Raw genomic sequence first — 19,880 nt, 5'->3', positions numbered from 1 at the left:
TTCTTTACATTCTTAAGAAAGAACTATATCAAAAGTGCTGGGTTTAGGTCGCATTCTGAATGTAAGTCTGACTTCCATCGGCCAGGCCTAGTCCTCATGCATGACTGACTCGCTGTTACATTCCTGGTCAGAAAAAAAAATATATTTCCAAGTAGTAATGCAGAAAGAAAGAATTATGATGAAAAGTGGCACTCTATCCAGAGAAAAAGCCATTGTGTACTCACAAATATTTTTTTTAGGAGAGAGGATAATATATGTAAACTTTTTCTCGTGAATGTATTTGAGAAGAAAAACTATCATAGCACTTAAGGATATATGCGAAGAAAGATCAGTACTGTAGCACTGCACTACAAGTGAATTTTAACATCTTTCAACTTCGCACAAACACTTTAATTTTCACATTGTTTCCAGGTATTTATTCCAATGTAATCTCAAGAATTCATTAACTTCTCTATACAGATAAAAATTACATTGAAATACAGTAAAAAGATCTGTATCCACAAAGCACAATTTTTTACTCAGAAATAATAGGATAACAACTTCCCCCCTCCCCTTGAGCCCCCCAGTTGTTATGCTCAGGAGTAAGGTTTATGCTAAAATTGTTTTTTGAGTTTATTTCCATTTACATTCCAAAATTTCCACCTACCTCACATGGACTATATGCTGCCTTGCTGCTTTGGACTCACAATAACTGAATATCACATCTCATTTAAATATGGGGATCAGGTATGAACAATCACAATATTATTTATACACTACCAGGCATGACAGATCTAATTATTTGCTCCCACACTGTTCCTTATGGTCTTTGATTTTTGTTTGGTTTAAAGGTGCAAAAAGATTTAAAGAGAAATCCCAAAATATGATATCTCAGTAGGTTTCCATCTAATGTCACATTAAAAAGTAGAATTTTATTAAAAGCGTCAAAAGGAAAAACTGAGATCTCTGACAGCAGTCATATGGACACAGTCCTAGAACCAGTTCCTGGCAGAGACCATGACCTCAATTGAAATACCACCATGTACAAGAGGGTATAGAGGACTGTGGGACATAGGATGCCTTGCAAAAAGACGTAACTAACAGGTAAGATGTCTTCAGTACACATAACAGATTCAGAACAAACATAAATCAATCTGAACAGTCAGCTTGTCTTCTGTCCCCAGAAAAAGGAAAAAACTTGATCTATTTGTTGTATAGTAGAGGCCCTTGCACTATCATTAAATTTACCTTAATGATACATTATAAGGTTTGAATTTCATGGTTGAGTTTCTGTCACAGAAATATTTCCATTCACAGTGCTGGTTAATGCCAACATGTTCAGATGTGAATCTTCTCTCCAATAATAGCAGGCAAATAAACCCTTAATAATTTCCTTACAACAGGCAAATCCTGAAGTACAGGGCAACAGTTTTCTTGACTAGTACATATTTCTACAACAGACTGATGCTTGCTTTGTTGCACCAGTTTGATTTGACACTAATTTTCTGAGCAGTGAGCTTCCAAATGGCATCAGAACAGACATGTGAGTTGTCCTTTGCTTTACCCTTTTCTTTCCTTTTGGTAACTAATTTACAATATGTTGAGAAACAGAGATCTTTCTAACACACCCACTGTTCATCCGTAGACTTTCTTCATCCAGTTATGCTTGTTCTGAGATCCCAAAATTAAGCTATTCTAAGTGATATCCCTCTAAAAACAGCTATGTAATCTTGACATATTGTTCTTTGTTCTTTTCTCCATTCTCTTCCTGAAGCTGCTGGAAACAGCAGGGGAAGGTTTAGCTGTGGCTTTTGTAGCTGCTCCAAAATTGCTCAGTAGTGCAGCAACTGAGTTACAAAACTGTAGATGTCTGGTGTCAGTATATTCTACAGATCTGTGCAAGCTGCTGTATATTGTAGATATCTAGCTATAAGTGCAGAATATTGCTTTATCCAGAATTTCAAAATAGCAATTTTTAAATGGATTTAAGTATCCATCAGAATTTCTCATGGAAGAAGACCTATAGATTAATTTTCTAAGACAATCAATATTGCCTCAAAAGAGGGGAAAAACAAGGCTTCTAGAAGTATGTTAACGGCAAAAGGAGGACTAAAGAAAACATCGGTCCATTACTTGATGAGTTTGTTCAGCTCACAAATAGGGATGAAGATAAAGCAGAGACATTTAATGCTTCTTTGCCTCTGCCTTTAAAGCCAGTGCTGGGCTCTGGGACATCCTGGGGCCCTGGGCTGGAGGACTGTGACTAGGAGTGTGATATACTCCCAATTGACTTTGAACTTGTACAGGATTTGCTGTTGCAACAGAATGCACATTAGCCTATGGAGCCCGATGGGATTCGTTCAGGGGAACTGAGAAAGTTGGCTGTTACTGTGAGACATGTCTCAGTTATTTATCAATGGTCTTGGGAATCTGGATGGGTCCCAGTTGACTGGAAGCTAGCAAATATTATTCCAATTTTTAAGAAGGGCAAGAAGGAAAAACTCTGGCAATTATAGGCCTGTCAGTCTCACTTCAGTGCCTGGTAAAATTATGGAGAAGATTATGCTGGGAGTTATTGAAAAACACTTCAAAGTCAATGCAGTCATTGGTTAAAGCTAACACAGGTTCTGAAAGGAAAATTATGGCTTACTAACTTAATATCCTTTTATAACGAGGTTACCCACCTAATAGATTAAGGGAATGAGAGTCCACTGAGAGATTTCAGCAAAGCTTTTAATACTGTCACTCCTGGTGATACACTGAGTATCCTAGCATACAGCTAGATATATAAACAATATGACTTACGAGAGCAGCTGAGGATACTAGGTTTGTTCAGCTTAGAGGAAACTGAGGGGAGACATTGCTGTCTACAACTTCCTCATGAGGGGAAGCTGAGAGGAAAGTGTTGATCATGTCTCTCCCATGTCCAGTGACAGGATGTGAGGGAATGGCTTAAGACCATGTCAAGCACTGGAACACGCTTCCCAGGGAAGTGGTCATGGCCCCAAGCTTTTTGTTAAGAAGCATGTGAAAAATGTTCTTAGATATATGGTTTAACTTTTAGGTTTTCCTAAAGTGCCCAGGAGTCAATGATCCTAGTGGGTCCCTTCCAACTCAGGACATTCTATGATTCTATGAAAAATAATAAATGAAACTGAACTTCTTATTCTCTGTAGAAGCACTGTGGGTTTGATTCATCTGCACATATTGGGCATACACTACAGCTGGGTTCATCTGCGTATATTGGGCACACAGAAGCCTGATGTAGACACCTTAGGATTTGCTTATAGTCAGTATATATACCTCTAGATATTATTCACTGTATGTTGATACAGCTGTCCAAGACTGGATATGTAACCATTTCTCTAGATTCTTGACTATAAATAATTCCAAAAGAAGGAAGCCCATATTTAGACATCAAACTTTTAAACCACCTGATTTAGATGATATGATATTGCCCTCTCTCTACTACGCTATGAATGAGCCAAACACTGAAATGTCCATCAAAACTGGTTTTGTAAGCAGGAACATTCTAATGTAATTGAGCTGTAGACATCTGATAAATACTCTAATTGCAATATAAGTATGATAAAAAAAAGGAATTCAGGTCCTCAGGAAATGGATGTAGATTTTACAAGTATGTTACATCTCTATAGGTGGTTTCAGGTTAGAGGCACACATTTTCCACAGAAACATCAAAACCAGAAATTAGTGACTAAATATTTTTTCACAATTCAGCTTATAGGTGCTTCTCTATATTTCAGGGGGGAAAAGAATGCTATGGCCCTCATTATCTTTGTATTTTTGAGGATTTGATTTTAGTAATCTGATGTTCATAACTGGGCATTAACGTCACTTTTCTGCTACTCCTGACCCATCTTCATCTTACACTTTCTCTAAAGAAGTTAATACATTGAGGCAGTAGTGTTCAGATAGTACATTTAAATTTTCTACTGCTGTGTGCTGAAAATTATTCCCCCTTCTCTCTAAAAGGAACAGGTATGTATTAAATATGCATTTAGACAAGTTGTACCAGTTGGCAGATGTTGGGAACCAACAAAATTCTATTGTCATACAAGAGACCTGTCACAGTAAGACCACTTTAAGTTCTACTAGTGTCTTTATCAAAGATATATCTGAAACATTATTTCCTCATGAGATATGACATCTGAATTTTGATGAACTGTAACACATCCTATATCTTGTTTGAAAAATGCTGCCTTTTTTGAAGAAAGAGTCACCATAGACACCAGCAGTAAACCATTTTTTTTTCTGAAGAATGTGCTTAAAAAGGCAGTGCCAGTTTGTAGTTTTGAAGATACACTAGGCATTGTTTTTCTTAGCACCTTTTTCAGAGTTCAACAAAGGACTCCAAAGAGTGTCTCAGCCCTGAAGATGTCAACTACTCTGACTCAGTAGGAAACCATGTTCTTGCTGCATATTTAAAGTCAGAAGGCAAGTGATGCATCTACTTCCAAAGTCACTGAAATGCAAAATGTTAGACTCTAGTTTCTACACACTGATTTTCTCAGTCAAATTATTTCAGTCCTGAATTGGAAATTCATTGAAGGTTGGAACCTGACCCTCAAGTTCCAGTGGTTTATTGAGAAATGAGTATCATACTTCTACGTAACGCAAACAAAGCACATAATTTAGAATATCCATAAATTTTGAGGAGTTAGTTAAACCCTGCAAACAAGAGTGTCTTTTTAATTTGGGCATAGGACTTCTGATACTTACTACAAAACTTTTTTTCCCTGTATTCAAAATTTAACAGAACATTTCCCATGCCTTTTCAAGTTGTTCATCTAAATGCACTTTTAAAAATTCTTATTTATATTTAGTTGTATACATATGTAGTCATCTCCCAAAATCAGGTGACATATAATCTGAGATAAATAAACAAATGAACAAAATAATAACCAAAGCCATTCCTGAAAAAAAGGAAAAAAAGTGCAAGTATCTAGTAAAAAACTTCATAAAGAAAAACTATTATTTTTTTCTTGTATAGCCAAATATCTAGTCACAGCCATAATTTTTACCATTCTGTCCAGTGAAACTGTCCACATCATGAATTATTTTTAATTGTTATTTTTTCGTTCCTTACATGGAAATTTAAAATCTTCAGTAAAAATTTTACAATGTTCCAGATTTTTGCCTGCCTTAAAAGAGCAAGTATTCCTTTTCTGCTTACCATTTACATTTGTTATTTTAGCTCTGGATGTAATTGTAACTACGGTGATGTTGAAATGAGAGCAGCTTCCATAATTTTTTTGGAGGCAACAGATGCAGTCACCTCATAAAATGGCAGTTATTGCTTCTGCTTACTTTGTGTTTCATAAGCAAGCTCTGTCTCTCTGCTACTTACAGGCTGACACAATACTGCAGCCGCATCTTCTAGGCAAATTGCATTCACTGTTCAGTTACAATTAAATTCTTTTTTGCTGTGAATACTAAAGGAAACAGATGTCAACTGTTAAATTCTATTTTATGCCCAAAAGAATCTTCTCTTGAATCATTCCTTTTAAAGTACTAATAAAGATTCTACAAATATTTATATCAATTCTTTTAGCACTTTTTAGCACTTCATGGTTATACTGGTCATAACCAGTAAATAAGTGACAGGTGTAAACACACAGAAGTATTTTCTGTGAATCAGTTGCTAAAATGTTCATACTTCTGAGTTTCCCATGGTAGGGAATTCCAAACTGAAGTTAAGAAAAGCAGAACTCTGTCTGGTTCCCTTTGTATCTGTCATGACCTAGAGGGTTACCCAGCCTGCAGGTGTGCAAAGATCACAACCATGGGTTCATAAATTCTGTAATACACAAGAACATGGAGGCATCTATCCTCTAATTTTCCTTACTTTTTTACAGATTATCATAAATACCACAAATCACCACTAGTGTGTCAACTGACACAAAAACAACCACTAGCAAGTGTAATAATATATCTCAGGCTATTACAAATTACTGTTAGCCATCAGTAATATTGTATCAATCAATAGCATGACAGCTGTTTATAATAACAACAACCAATCATATAGCAACAATAACAGCAACAACTAAGTAGGCATATGCTATTACAGGTTACTACAAATTTATCATTACTGAAGCAACTTAAAATAATATAGCTGCATATATGCTTATGATAGAACATTTATGTGGATATATAATACCAGTATTAAGTGATTTAGATTTCAGAAGGGCCCAAACCATTCCAGAGGGGGAGGACAAACTGATATCAGAGGGACAGCCAATTTACATATACACCCAATTTACAAAATACACTATTCCAAGTGTAGAACGCTAAAGCGAACTAACCCCAGAAGTGGACCAGAGAAGGACCAGTAAAGTAACGGACTTCTGTCCCACTTCAAAGATGATTTGCATCACAGAATCTGGAGTCAGCCAAGTGTCCCTGGTAAAAGTCCAGGTCCTCATAAAAAGTTCATGCAGACTTGAGTCTCTTCAGGAAAGAAGAAATATGGGCAGCATGGGAATTTCTCAGAGCGAGAAGCTTCATTCTGGATAAAAATTACCTTCTTTTTTACATCACAGAGACATCACCACATTGAGCAGCCAACAGATGTTAACTTCAGGTTTGCACCTGTAACAACTAAGAGATTATATTTTATGTTCCTTCAAATCAATTTTATTTTCTCAGACTGCTTCCACTTTTTCAGATGATAAGTTGCCACTACAGTTTTTTGGTTTTATGCTTATCAATTGTACCTTACGATGTCTCCCATTTCTGGGTACCCAGCTGTACTTCAGAGATGCCAGCTGCACTTTTCAAGGATGTTTCTGGTTCCCAGGCCTAGTTCCCAGGCTCACAGCTCCCATGCTGGCAGGCAGCTCCTATGTCAGTATTTTTGAATAAGCATTTCCTTCTGTTCAGTATTTTTCCCTTCTAACCGTTATGGCTGCTCACATCAGCATCTCCACCCATCAACACATATCCTCTGAATCTTTCAAGATAGTTTAGTGTTAAAACTGACATTTTCAGCATTGTATGAAGATCAGAAGAGTAAGTGAAAGAGCAAATCAAGTAGCATATCATTAATATTGCTTTCTATCCTAATGCAGACTACAGCTCTGTAAGCTCTGATTGTTTCAGTAATCTTCCAGCTTGATATACATTTTAAATCAGGGGACCATAATAGAACCTTTCTTAAATTGTAGATTCTTACTAACTTTAACAAATTATGCTTTGTTTTAGTCAACACATCTCAAATGAAAATTGTTATAAACACTTTCTTCTTCCAGAGGTCAGAAGTAAAGGATTTCTAAACGTTCAAGGAAAAAAATGAATACTCTAGGTAGATGAACGTTGGTTTGAATTGTTGTTCAAGAGATTTCTGAAAGGCATCTGAATCTATTCTAAAGTTAAAAAGTAAAAGGAATGCATTTTGTCCCAATAACTGTCCACAATATAAGAAAGTATGGATAAACAAATAAAAACTGGAATATTAGAGCAAAAGTGTTTCGCCATTATGTTGGAATATTTTCAGATTTTTAGGTAAATATAGGTTTAAATATTAATTTGGATATCATGGGTAATTTATTTGAAAAGAAAACATAATTTATTTTTAAGTTCTAATAACCATATTCACTTGATCAAGAGTTTAAGAGTTTGTATTAATATTTAAAACAAATGCATGGAGGTTTCTTTATCTATAACATTCTCCACTTGTAAAATCAGCATCCAGTGTTCTCCCCTTATTATATCTATATATCACTGAGTATGTCTTCTCATCATGGAAAGCTGTCAGGTTCATCAGACAGTATATGCCCTTGGCAAATCAATGCTGACTGCTGCTGCCAAACTCCTTTTTTGCTTCATGTGCCCAGACATACTTTCAAGGAAAACTGCTCCAAAATCTTCCTGGGTGGGACTGAGGTTATTCTGACTGTTCTGTAGTTCCCTGGCTCTTCCTTGCTTTTTTTGAAGTTGAGGGTGGCATTTGCCTGATTATACCCCCAGCTTGACTATTTCCCAAAAAGTCTTACTCTATTTATTGAATATACTTAGACAATTCATGAAATAAATATTACGTGCATGTAGCCTAAAAGCAGTACTGATCTGATTAAGGTTTTATTTATACAAATAGAGATTTGAGGCTATTTTAATCTGTATGTGCTTAGAGACATCTATTATGGTGATTAACATCTTTATACTATGAAAACAAAAATTACTGTGCTTCATCAGAAATAACTTTGCACTCTGATATCTTGGATTTCAATCATATCAACTATATTGACAGTGGTAATGTTACCTAAGCTCTGAAATTATCAAACTCTGATTTAGTGTTTTCCTATGTTAAACAAATAGGTACACAAATTTTTGGTCAAGTTGATCCACCCTCTAAAGTCATCAAAATTGGTGAATGGAAGGACTTCTAATCAATGGAGGAAATCTTGGGAAACAAAGAACAGATGGGGTAAAGAATACCATTATCTAAATTATGCAGAAAGAAGCCTCCAAGTGACAAAGTTCTGGCCACAAGAGGAGACAAGCTGATAAGGCGTTGCAACCCACAGAAAATTGGTTGCAAGTAGGACAAAGGTAATTGTGGTAATGGGAGATCGTGACCTCCAACTCACCTCACACACCCCCACTCGCCCACCCCCAAAACAGGGCAAACCCCCACTTCAGGAGCATGTGTACTTAATAAAAAACTACTAGTAGCGCTATCTGAGGATGCACGCTCATTTCATTAGAAGTGAGAAGCTTGTAACCAATCATGGGCATGAATGAAATTGAACATGCAATGTGCTATGAATGTGCAAGTACTCTACTGTATATAATGTGTACCCCCGAGTAACTTGGTGTGCATGTTAGTAGAGAAAATCTCCCATGCACCCAGTGCTGCAATAAACAAATGTCAGCTTTCTAAATTATCCTTTGGTTTGGAGATTATTCCTGGTTATGAATTTTGATAACAGTAACTGTCAATTTTATTTCAGAATACACATTTGATGAGAAAAGCAAGATACAGTTAAACATATTCAACAGGAGAAAAAAAAATCAGTGAGGTTTAAATTTTTGTAATAAAATGTGAGATTATAGCATAGAAGGACAGGAACAAGAGGAACACCGTTATTATTTATGTTACGATAATACTGTTGATTGCATTGCTCTCAGTTTTATTTCCTGTGCTAGAAAATTGAACGGCATATTAATTGTGTGAGGAAATCTCAGTCAAGAACATTCAATATTTTGTGACCAAATAACAATTCTGTGATATCTTTACTTTAATCACTCTTTCACTCACTGTTGTATTGGTCATGACTACACATTGTTCCACTGAGACTAAGAATGAGAAAGGATCCACTGGAAACATTTGCCAGTGAATTGGCTGGCGAGCTGAGTTAAAGACCCTGTATTGCCATCAATGCCTGTATCAGAAGAACATAAAGTGCTCAACATCTTGTTGCATTATGAAACACAGACACAAGTTTATGACTTTATTACCATATACACATATATATAAAAAAACCCACAACAGATGGTCCTTTAATACCCAACCAAACAGAAAACCCAGAGCCATACTTCTATTTTGCACAATATATTTTTTGGTTCAGTGTGTTTTCCATTTCATACCTGTTCAAACACTGGAATACAACTAAAATTTGCTCTTGCAACAGAGGTAGTACCGTAAAGCATCTACTCACAAAATAAATCTCAAATTTCAGAGCGAGCATTTACATATCACAAACCCTTGTTAAATAAGTGGCTTAGAATACAATGGTTATTAATATTTATCACCTTTATAATTATATAGTTCAGAGACAGATTTGGCTCACATGAGGAAATGTCTACTGTTTTAGACAGCTGAGAGCCAAATGTAGAATGCTTATGTAAACAGATATATATGGTATTTTCCAGATTAGAATTAGGGTTATTTTCATAGAGTTTGCAGCAATACAGCAAAATAAAGTTGTGGGGTTTGGGGTTTTTTTGCCAAATCAAAAGTCTCTTATGATATAAAGGTGCTCATTTAAAGATTATTTTTAGACTGCATTATTTATTGTGCTGCATCAAAAAAAGTAGTAATTTGCTGAGTGAAAGGTTTTCCCATCTTTTTCTGATATTAAGTTCAAACTAATTATTTTATTTTCTAGCAATTCTGGGATTTTTAGATGGGTTACTGCAAATATATGAATGTATACCAGACCATCAACTATCATACATACATTTTTAATACTAGAGAAGTACACTGTAAGCTTCTATGCTACTTATTCTTATCTATTTTGGGACTTTTAGAACTATCCTAGTGTTATTCCCTACAAAATTTTGAAGCCAGTATAAAAACCCAAGACATTAAAATAGCAATACAACCTATTCATCTATCATGTAATGGGGGACAAAATCAGAAAGAAATACTGTTGATCTGTTCAATTGTATGCAAGTATTAGAGTAAAGTATTTGTCAAAGCACAATCAAAAAGACTGAAAAAATTGTTATCAATCCTTATAAAATATCCAAATATCTTGGTTGCAATTTCCAAACTACTGCCAAAGGTGACAGGCATAAAGCAGGTAACAAACTATTCCTACTGAATTAGAAAAAGCCTTCCACATTTCTGACACCAGTTCAGAGTTTGTGAGCTTACACATTTTTGTTAGATGTCAGATTTTCATGGGATGTCAGACTCAATTTTCAAGCCTCACAACCTCTGAAATAGATGATAGCAAATGAGCAGTACCTTTGAGTGTAAGCATTAAGTTGAACACCATCATCAACTGAACCAATTACCCATGTTAAAGTCCTAAGCCTCAGTCTAGCATAGCATCTCTCCAGCTTTCCGAACCTCAAGTCCCAGGTCACTGAGTAGATATTGCTGGTGTGACAGATCCATTATTTTTTTCTCTGAGGAAACAGGCCATAAGAGTGTACTGAAAGCAGCCCACCATATAACTGCCTGATCCACTTCTCTATCTGCCATGTACATTTTTTCCCAAAACCCAAGTCACTTGAACTGAGTCAACGAAGTACGGCCACTCAGAAAGCAAGAGAGATTCCAAAAGACAAACCTCTTTCCTTCCCTGCTGCCTGTTCTCCTAAACTCATTAACCTTAGCTACTGGCCTGGGAATACAATATTGAACAAATTGCACCGAGCAGCACTGTATTTTGCTTCCTCTGTAAATCTGGATTACATATCTGGCCACAGGAGTTCATATTTCTAATTGAAATGATTAAAAGTTATGCTGGTGCAGTGGTGAGAAATATATTGGAACAAGCTATGGATTGGGTCGGAATTCTCTACAAAATTTCCTTTTTCGCTGATTTTCACTTCACACTTCTTTCCCTTTCTAAACCCATCTCCACTGAGCTTCATGTTGTCTCTGTCTTTACCATAGAAATGGAAGTACCTTTGACAGAAAAGGTGGTTTGTACTGACACATATAAAACTGTAATTATTCTTAGTATTTTCCTTCCTAGTGACTACTGCTAACATGGGCAAAGAAAAATCTGTGTTTGGTCTAAAGAGCTTCCTTAAAATGTATTTACATTTACATTAAGGGCACATAATGCAAGAAGTATATAAACACTAAAGGTAATATTGAGAGTCTCAAGCACTTTAGAAATTGAACGAATTTCACCAGAATCGTAACTTCAGCCTACAGAAATAATACATATGTGTATATACAGGTAAGTAAGTAACGAAGAGAGCTAGAAACTTTGTAGTTGGAACTGCATGTTCTTTATAGCAGAAAATATCAAAACATCTGCAACTGTAAGAAAAATACCTGATTTCTTGATGTCTTCAAAAAAATTGTAAGTCAGCAGACTAGTATTACATTTTATGAAAGTCTTTGCTTTTCCCACATCATAGTAACTTCACAAGCTCTGGGAATAACAACCAGTTTATCTTGCCGGGAATTATGGAAAAATCCTGATCTTTTCTTTTCTCCCTCCAAATAGACCTGTAACATCAGCTTAACGGACTGATTGCAGTTTTGCAAAATAAAAGATCTCAAAATGAACAATGGATGATGAGTTCCACTGAAGTCCCCTTTGTAGTTAGTTTACTTCTACCAAATAGGCATGTCCAAGTATCGCAAAGACAATGCCATGAAATTATGCCAGAAATGAATGCTTGACCTTCTATTACCTATATTTAAAGATTAACATGGTAATTAAAATAGTGAACATCTTAAAAACACTTTAAAGCATCTGTTTCCACAGATGTCTAATGTTTGATAGCATTTCAATGCTTCAGTCATTCAAAGCAGTAGTTATGTGACTTTAGAGAATAATATTCTAAGTTTGTATATGGCATTATGCTGAAAATTTATTTTCTCAATACAAACTAGTTTTGCTATCTCCTATGGCAACAGGTATACCTTGAGTGACTGAACTATACTATTGATATGCTGTAGAAGTTCTAATAAGCTTTCATATGTGTTCAAAAATATTATTTGAATATTGTCTTTCAAGTCAAAATCACAGAAGGGGGTCTGTAAGCCAACTAGTACCTGTCTGAAGCGGCTTTGATGAACAGAAGTCTTTCGTGTTGTGGTGTGTTTACCCCAGCCAGCAAACAAGCACCCACCAACTGCTTGCTCACACACCCCTTCCCCCGACTCTAGTGGAATGAGGGAGACAACTGGAAGAGCAAAAGAAAAAATAACTTTTGGTAGAGACAAAGACAGTGTAACAGGTGAGCAGGGATGAGAGGGGAAGCAATGCAAAGGCAATCACTCTCCACATCCCACCAGCAGTCTCTGAGAAACAGCTACATTGGAAATACTAACCCCCAGTTTTTATAGCTGAGGATGTTACATGGCATGGGATATCCCTTTGGTCATTTCAGGTCAGCTGTCCCAGATGTGTCTACTCCCAAGTTCTTGCCCACCCATAGCCCACTCTTGGGGGGGGGCAGAGTGAGAAACAGAGAATGCCTTGGTGCTGTGAAAACTATGTAATAGTTACAACATTGGTGTGCTATCAACGCTATTTTAGTCACAAACCTAAAACATGGCACCCTACTGGCTATAGCAGCCAGAAGAAAATTAAGCCCTGCCAGACCCAGCTATTTTATAAAAAATAAAAAGTATGCTTCATTAATTTATTTGCAGTGTAGTAGAGATACGAATATAATTTTTAAATCATCTAAGGATTTCAACATCACTTGAAGATTTTTTAATCTGTACAGAACTACCTTAAATCAACTAATTTTACTTCATTCTTCAATACAGAGTACATCATTAGGAAAAAGGGTATAATTAAATTTCCCTCTACTGCTATGAATCTTTAGTCACCAGAATTACTTTTATGAGTTGTTCATAAGTGGCACAGTGCTGAGGAACAAAAGGCTACTCTATATATGTCAATATCAAAGGCTTACAATGCAAAACTCCAGGACCAGGCAGCCACCATTAAAGCTTAAAGTCACTTTTTCACCAGCAGTTCTTGTCAGCTGTACCAAGCAATTATTTTTGTACCTTCCTCAGCAGTACTTTTTTGTACCTTCCTCAGGAAGTCAATCCACATTGTACAGTGTATTTAGAGATGTATCCTCATAATATTTAATATTCTATATGTATAGATCTGTAGTGAAATTTTGCTTGAAAGGAGAGAGTTTCTTCTTATAGTAGAAGCTTTTCTCTAAGTAAACGATATGATGTTTTAGTTTTGCTCTCTGAAGATATTAAAAAACATTTACTTGCTGTGGGCTGAGGACCTGTAGAATTTCAGGTTTTAGTATAAGAGGTAAACAGGTATATTTAAATGCGTTCTTGTGTATGGGTAGGTATACATACATATTTGCATTAAATTCCTGAACACAAACAAAATACATATTGCTAATAATCAATCATGTTCAATACATAACATAGACATAAATTTATAATTAAGTACAGAAACAGTTTCAAGTTCAGAAAGAAAAATAGGGAATGAAAATTATCTTAGGCTGGAACTTGAGTTCTAAATTTTATTCTGAAAGAATCTGTAGGATTCTTAAGAAGTAACATTCTTCATAGCTGGAAAGCAGAGACCATTACCCAATTGCTATAATTGATGAGCGATAGCCCCACAACAAAAGTTTGACATAACCTTTTTGTGGGATATTGGAAATATTGTCCAAGGTTCAGGCTATTCAGTTAACAGAAGCAATCATTCTCTTGAATTATAAAGAGAAGTAAAAAAAAAAAAAAAAAGTAAATAAAAAGGACAACCCCCCCAACTAAAAAACAGTAAAATTCAGAGTTCAAATCATGATATTCTATTTTGAAATGTGTTGATTATTGTTCACGTACAATCCTTTTTTTATCTTTTTACTACCAGATTTTCTTCAAACATCTTGAAAAAGCCAAACATTAGTTTTCTACAAAAATAAGAAACTAAGTTGAGATTTCATATTCTTTACATCCCCAGTTTCCTAAGAGTTGAGATTTGTGTGTGGTTTTGTGTGTCTATTCCATGGGTCAGATAGCTCCATGAGTCATTTCCTGGCTTCTGTTGGATTTCTAAGATCCTAACCCACTTTATATGCAAAGATCCCCATGCTTTTCCCTAAACATAGTTACTATAAGAACAAGGATATTTTTCTGCAGTAAATTCTGCCACAGGATATTTTTCTCCATACTTTCAACAAATAATATTGGTGATCTTCTGAAGTAATAGATATTGGCCTTGGGCAGGATCCCAATAACAAAAAGCTCTAATCTTTTGTGTAATGGGATTTTGCATAATGTATTAACTTCTGTGTAATGGTATCTAACCTGAGCACCAGAGGATGTGCCATCAAGCTGATCATTAATGAGATTTTATTTCAGTCATGGTGCACAAGAGCTCTCAACTAATGTAAATTAAGTATAATTTTTTTAAAAAATATAATTTTTAACAAATTAAATCATGATTGTGATAGTTTAACTTTTTATCAGCTCGTCACCTGTAATACAACCACATGTCCAAAACCAAAATGTAGCATTTGTGGAACTGCAACGCAACAGACACTATTATTTTCAGACCATTTAGCAATGCCAAATAAAATTTTATTGTCTGTTATTAGTTCCAAAGTGATGGGCCCAAAATGTTCACAAGGAAGACTATAAAATACAGTTCTTAAAATCTGGAGCAATACTCCATTTATCAAAGGAATCATGCTAGGACTACTTGTCAAATATTTTAACATAGCTCTTTAGCAAGAGAGCTGCGTGCACTATTCCTGTAGCCAGCCAGCCAGCAACTTTCATAAAAGAAAAAGCTTTTGACTTAATACAAATGCATATAAAATTAATATTCCAAATAAAATTGTATTTTTTATTTCCAGTAATGATTATTTGGATTCCCATACAATATTAAATCAAGTTGTTAATGCAGTTTCCAAGTTTTCATCTCAAAAGTTAGTTTACAGAATGCATCAATTCTGCCAACATTTCATAGTTTTATAGAACTGAATTACAGCATGTTACCTTTTACTGACAAGAAGTAGTTTTTTTCTCTTGTCAAAATTGAACAAAAGTTTTCTTTCTCTGGAGACACAAAACCTGCCTGGATGCGATTCTGTGCAACTTGCTCTAGGATAACCTGCTTTAGCGGGGGGTTGGACTAGATGATGTCCAAAGATCCCTTCCAAACCCGACCATTCTGTGATACTGTAGTAATAACTTTATTTGTGAAGTAAAATATCAACACTGAAATAAGTGATGTACCCAAGGTCTTATAGTAAATTAATGGAATGACTAATTTGAAATCATTTAACGTTACATCTAGAAAAAAATCTTAAGACAGCATCAGTCTGATGAGTTGATATGTTAATATGACTGTATTGTCAACAAGCCTAGTCACATTACAGTTTAATCGTGCATTTAGACTTTTTATGTTTTGCATGGACACTCAGAGTGTTAAGAAGTCAAAATTAATTTATTGAGCTATTGGAATATGGTAACACTTTTGCAAGGAATCCAGCCTCTCAAAGATGATCAGTCACTGTCTAGTGGCAAATGGACCCTCTGCTACAAGTGTTCTTGCACTGGCATCTTCAGCTGCCCTTGTAGAAACTCTTCAAACCACTGTTCTACTCAGTGCTTATAATCCATGTGGACCCAGTTCCATGTGACCACCTCGAGACATACATCACTTAATACACCTTAACCACTTGATGCATCTTAACTGCACACAAGATATCTCTTAAATATCTTAGCTGCATACAAAAAGCTATCTGGCATGGTCATTCTTGAAGAAATAGTTTCTATTAAGTTTTTATATCTACACACACCTCTATCATTTCTGTAAGCAAGTCTTTGGGATACTGCATCCAGGATGTTAATCAACATGTTTAGGCATGCAAATTGCACTAGATGCAAGTAGTAACCACCTGGGGGGTGGGGAGTGGAGAAATTATGGAACTTTGCAGAATTCCCACCTGGAGGGTCCTGTCTAATATTAATAGTGAAAGTCCACCTTGCTTCAAGCTGGTCTATTGTCTCACACCAGTCCATTACCTCATCTGTTCAGATGACTGGCTGGGGAGTTCATGGACCACCCAAGGATGTAATGACTTAGCCTGCCAATAAACTTACAAGCATAGTTCTGGTACCCAATTATACAACTATATCTGAAGAACAAACTTGATTTTCAGATTTATAGCTCACTAATAACTTAAGTTCTATCACTTTTGCAACATCTGCAACCACATCTCTATGTGCAGTGTTCTTTGAAATTTACTACAAAGCATTCATCGTGTCTGCCCTATTTTAATCATATCTCATACTCTTATTGCAGGACAAGTAAAGACTACAGTATCCTGCCTTTTAGATGTTGGGCAATAAAGCTCTTCTCCTAGAAGAAGTTGTTTGTACAGTGCTTAATATAGCTTTAAGCCCTTGACTTATGTCAATGACATCAAAATGATTTCATAGGGAGCTGAAATTAAGCACATCTGTAAATTTGTTTTAGGACCGTTGCATAATAATTACCATTCATGGGATGATTAATGCTTTTTTCCACATGCATAAATAGATTATATCACATTCTTTCTAAGAAAAGCACAAGATTACAGGAAGCACTTTTCTGTTTTAGTTTGGAGATTTAAGAACTTTGTAGCATGGTAGAGAAAAGGAAAAAAAAATAATTCTAACTGATGACAGTTTCCTCATCCTTTCACAGCCTGGTTTCCTCTACAATAAACCCAAAACAGAACCAACAACATGGTTCTCTTAGAACAGCCAAGAGTCAGTACTAAGCTAAGCTGAGCTGCTCACTGCCATGTCCCAAGATGCATCCTATTCGGGCATTAGCCACTCTTCTTTTAGAGGCATTACTACAAGGTAAGCCTTAAATTGGATATATACATAGTGGAAATTTACTTGCATGCAATAGTGAAGGTAATTTTAGGAACCCTTTTTCTCAGAAGGTAGGAGATACTTTCAGGTTTGTAATTTTGATTTTTTTTTTTTGAACAAAAGTTGCAACAACAGCTTTTCAAGGGTAACAAAAAAGTAAATCAGTGTCAAAGGATATTTTAGCTTAGATTGTCAAAGATTAACCACAGAAGTACCACCGATAGTGACTAAAATCTTCAAATTTGGATGTTTATTGTTTGATATTTAGTTTCATATTTAGGCATTAAAAGTTATTTCATATTTGGTAATGAACTAAATCACCTACTTTTGAAAATGTTTACTATAGCATTTGTGTTCACAATAACTGAATGTCTAATACTCCTTCTGTTAAAGGTTTTTAAGAATGATCTGTTGTTACCCACTGAGACAAAGATCTCTGCTGATGATGCAGCTAAAATTCATGGAGCGGTGAAGAAGCAGTATGACCTCTCAGGGCAGTGATCTACACTCACTGCAGCAACCATGGAGAACAGCTTTTTTTCTTCACTAGAGCTAGAGATAGTTACAGTTTACTAAATCTAGAGGCAACACAGCCTCTTTGCTTTGCAGAAAGACACTTTAAATAACCTTTCTGTTTATGTGTTTACTAAGCGATCATGCTTGTCTTGCTGCAATATCCAATGTTAAATAATATTCCACTTTATAACATTCTCTCATCTTTCTATGCAATATCAGCACAGTTGCAAAGCATGGTGATTGTTTATCTTTTGTTCTTTACCACTTATTGTCAGTTATATGATTTGAAGATGAAGCACAACATCTCCTTTGGTGATAAATGGCAGACAAAAATTTTCTGTCACAGTCAGTTAGTGCTTAGACTGCAGGAGGTTGAAACTTCACTATAACTATTAGGCATTGTGGAATGTTACCTTAAATGCAAAATGTGAATAGAAACCCTTCAGGACATAAATAGGTTTGTTTTGCTTTATGCTTGCCTGGGTATAAATGACTATCCAAAGTGCAAGAATGTGGAGAAACAAGCACCAGTATTTTACTTCATACAGCTTTGCCTCTAATACAAAAAGATGACTGATTTAAGGAAACAGATTCTAAGAAAGTTGAGGATAATGGGTACATAATTTACAGCACACCACTCATCAGACAGTGTAAATGTTGAAACTGTTTACCATAAACTGGTAGCTTTCCAGTGTGAGTACACCTTTCCTATAATAATGAGAAGAACCATAATGAGAACAAGATAGAACGGCATTGGCAATATCTTTTAAAATGTGTTTCAACTCAAATTTGAAATATGTATGTCAAAAGAGATTACAACAAAGCCTCAAACTCTGGAAATAGTATCAGTTTATGGAAGAACAAAATACAGGAGAAATAGAATTAATTTTTAACTATTCAAGACTTCTTAATGAAATGTGTATTTTCTAAGATAAGTTCAATTAATATTTATTGTAGTCAAGTATTTAGGCTTTGGTTTCTGGTCTACCTTATAATCTACACTCTGTAATATTACAGTTGTATGACATTGGAAGCAAAAAGGTTTTTACAATGCTAAACAAATACTGTAAGATCTGTAACAGGCAAAACATTTCATCAACAACTGTAAATCTTTTACTTTTGAATATGGTACAAGCTACTAGCTAAGATATTTTCAGATCAAAAACAATGAAAAAATAAAGCAAACAAAAATTAGAGTTTATTTTTAGAATGCCTTTATAAAAGCCTCATGGGAACAGTCATTAGAAATGTAGAAAATTGCCCATCCATTCCATGTGCTGTTCTTCTCTTACTGACCTTTGGAATTTGTTACTGCTGCCCATCAGTTCTGAGTGCCCTGCAAGTAAGGACAATCATTACTGCAAAATCTGTAACAGCTTTCACGCTCATCCATCTCCCACCACATGCCCTATTTCTGTCTTACAGACCACATAAGACAGAACCTGAACTCCAGCTCTGGCGAGTGATACAGAATATTTGATAATATTACCAAGAAAAAAAATATGTCTATTCTATAGTGAGTGGTCTCACATAATGGATTGCATGTTATTTCAAATTGGAATTTAAGTAGTAGTAAAGATCAAGAGTAAAGAAACATTATCAAAACATGAGATTGGTGAGATGATGTAGACTCCCTTGGTGTCTGTAACAATGTATAAGACACTGTTCTGTTTTATTCAGAAAATACATTAAGGAAAGGAATAATCTCATACATTTCTTCTCTGCTTAGTCAGAACACAGTTGTTCAAACTCAATCTCCAAAAAGCATAGAAGTGAAACACAGTACTCAGATGAAGCATAGAAGCTCAAAATAAAGATTTTAAACTTGATATTTTATGTTCAGCTTTTAGCTGTCCGGGCCCTGCAGGCACCACAAGGCCTGGCTGTCCCTGCCCAGCCATCCAGGACTCCCTCCACACTGCCCATGGCATAGGACCCCATTTCAGCCCACCAGGGTGGTCAGCTCCTGCCCCAGCCATGCCGTAGCAGGGCTGGTCTCCAGCTCCCGCAGCCCAGCCCTGCTCTGTCGAGCCAGGCCCACCTGCTGGCTAATGTCACAGCCCAGGTCCATCCCCAGGGAGGTGCC

The sequence above is a fragment of the Falco naumanni genome, chromosome 2, assembly GCF_017639655.2.
Source record: "Falco naumanni isolate bFalNau1 chromosome 2, bFalNau1.pat, whole genome shotgun sequence".
Lineage (NCBI taxonomy): Eukaryota > Metazoa > Chordata > Aves > Falconiformes > Falconidae > Falco > Falco naumanni.
The sequence above is the reverse complement of the archived record's forward strand: the minus strand, read 5'-3'. Positions refer to the sequence as shown.